The following is a 2,506-nucleotide window of genomic DNA, read 5'->3' on the forward strand; positions in this document are numbered from 1 at the left end:
GTACTAAAAACATTAATTAAAAATGATGGATGGCACTAGAACACTGCAGGTGCAGAGAATCATGTGACCTGAGATATTTTTTTTTTAAATGGGTGTGGCCAAAGATTTTTCCACCAATAAAGAGATGTCTCCGGGAAAGATGACTCTAACGTCATAAAAGAAAACAATAGCTGATTGGCTACCTAGTGATAAGAAAAGGTATAAGATCTGAAGTTCGACCATTGCAAGTCAGATGGCCAGCTGGCATCTCACTTTGTTGCTTGTCAATAAAGTTAATTCTTCTGAGACCTGGAAGTTCGACTCTTTAGAGATTTCTTTGAGACCCGATCTGAAGACTTTGAATTTGCTACAACAATAGTGATAACGGTGTATATCCCTCCTTCGGCCAATGTGACTAATGCTTGTGAATATATTAATACTGTGACAGCCAGGACACAGTCAAAATATCCCCAATCACTGATTACTATCTCTGGTGATTTTCACCAAGTACATAATACTTTCCCCATGTTTACTCATGTGGACTGTGATACGAGAGACAATAAAATCTTGGACCGTGTAAATTTGAAAATCATGCTTTCCCGCATTATTGTTGAATCACGGAAGCTACACCAGTTACTTTTGCCAAGAGATCTCTTATTTATTATTTTTATACATGTATCAGATAGAGAGAAACAGGCATAAGGCTACATGAGAGGAGGTCTTCATTCCAGATTTCTCTGTCCTCTCACCCCATCATGCCAGCTGTAATGGTTTCTCTGTGTTCCTCCGTCTTGCCCTCATGCCTTTGTTTCTCTGAGTCAGTACAGTAAGGATTGAGCTTATATACACCACTGAGTGACTTTCAACTTCATTGCAAGGTAGAAAAACATGTTGCTTATGCTTAAAATTGAATGTATACCTCATGCTTACACATGGCACAATCCACTATCCCTCTGTGTATACATTAGTGGTACATTTGCATCAGTTGAAACATTCCTTTCCTTGTAAAGAACAACTGAAGTATCATCATCAGTGGAACATCTCTGCTCAGTGAATGTTGCATTGCACACATACCTCTAAGCATAATATAGCTCATCCCAGATCTCTCATCAGCACACTTGTATAACATGACTTATAAAATACATAATGAAAAAGAAAAATAATGCTAAAAAAAAAAAACATTAAACAATAACATTTTAGTCTTCAGACAGCACAGGACATTTATCTGCCATCACTTGAACACCTTCATAACACTCGCTGTTACAAGGAGCGTTTTAGGAAGTCTTTTTTTCCAACCGCAATTAGATTTTACAACCAGCGTTACACATGCTTTGAGAAATTTATACTGGAGAATAAGTCTTGTTGCTGTTGTGGATGTTGTTTAAGTTTTCTATTTAGTAATTTTATTGTTGTGCTGCTGTGACATGTAATAATAAAGTTTATCAATCAATCAATCATTGATCTGCAATCAGAGTTTTTTTATTTAATTTATTTTGCAACAGGATGTTTTCTATGCTAAAATATCTTTCTATAGTAAGAAATATATATCTTACCTTTCAAGCAATGTGGAGACAAAAAAAAAAAGACTAAACAAAAAATTAACTTATACAGCCATGTTATCTTTGCAAGCACAGACATAAAGTTTATCATTCTTTCTTTTTATTATATAATTGGCATCAAACAAACAATATAACCTAGTTCTTTTTCACAGTGATTAAATATAATTAAATGAAAAGATTGAAAAATGATTGCACAACCACCAAATAGTTGGCGATATGCACTACATATGTAAATCAATAAAAGAAGAAGAAAGTATGGCACGCTTTTTCTTTCTCGTCTGGTGTGTTTAACCATGATGAGCATACACTGAGCTGAACTTGCTCCCGGACGCGTTTTTGGAACCAGCATATATCGAATAAGCAAGGTTTGATATAATCGGGGGTATATAAGTAAGTACGCCGGCAACATGCAGATATGTTTTCGCTTCGGAGCCAAGTTGATTGAAGATTGATGAAGATTCCACAGCCAAATTCTGAGTTCATCTCTTCACTCTCTTCGAGACGAGCCTCTCTCCAAGTGTTGGTGTGACAGCGAGTTCCAGCGAGTGCACATGCCCTGCTTATCTGTGCAGTGATTTGCCAGAGTGTGTGTGTTCTCTCCCTGGTTGCTTCAGCATTTGCGGAGAAATCTCCTTTCACAAAAGAGCATTGCACGAGGCACATCTTTTTAAAGATGCCTCGCCCGTGTATTTCTGGTTGCGGTCTGTTTGTGTCTGACTCTGATGGGCACAATCGCTGTCTTGATCATATGCTTTACTGTACATGTGATTTACTGAATGCTGGTCAAAACTTTGCTTTGTTTGCTCATTTACTGTTGTTTTATTCTTCATAATTGTGTTATTGTTGAGTTTCTCTGACTGATTAACACATATAGTGTAATAACATGCTCTCTATGATGCTGTATGATTGACATTTCTCTTCTTATGAACATTAACAGTGGAAAAGTGCACAAGTTTAGTTTGTGATGA

Source organism: Squalius cephalus (genome assembly GCF_949319135.1).
Source record: "Squalius cephalus genome assembly, chromosome: 23".
Taxonomy (NCBI): domain Eukaryota; kingdom Metazoa; phylum Chordata; class Actinopteri; order Cypriniformes; family Leuciscidae; genus Squalius; species Squalius cephalus.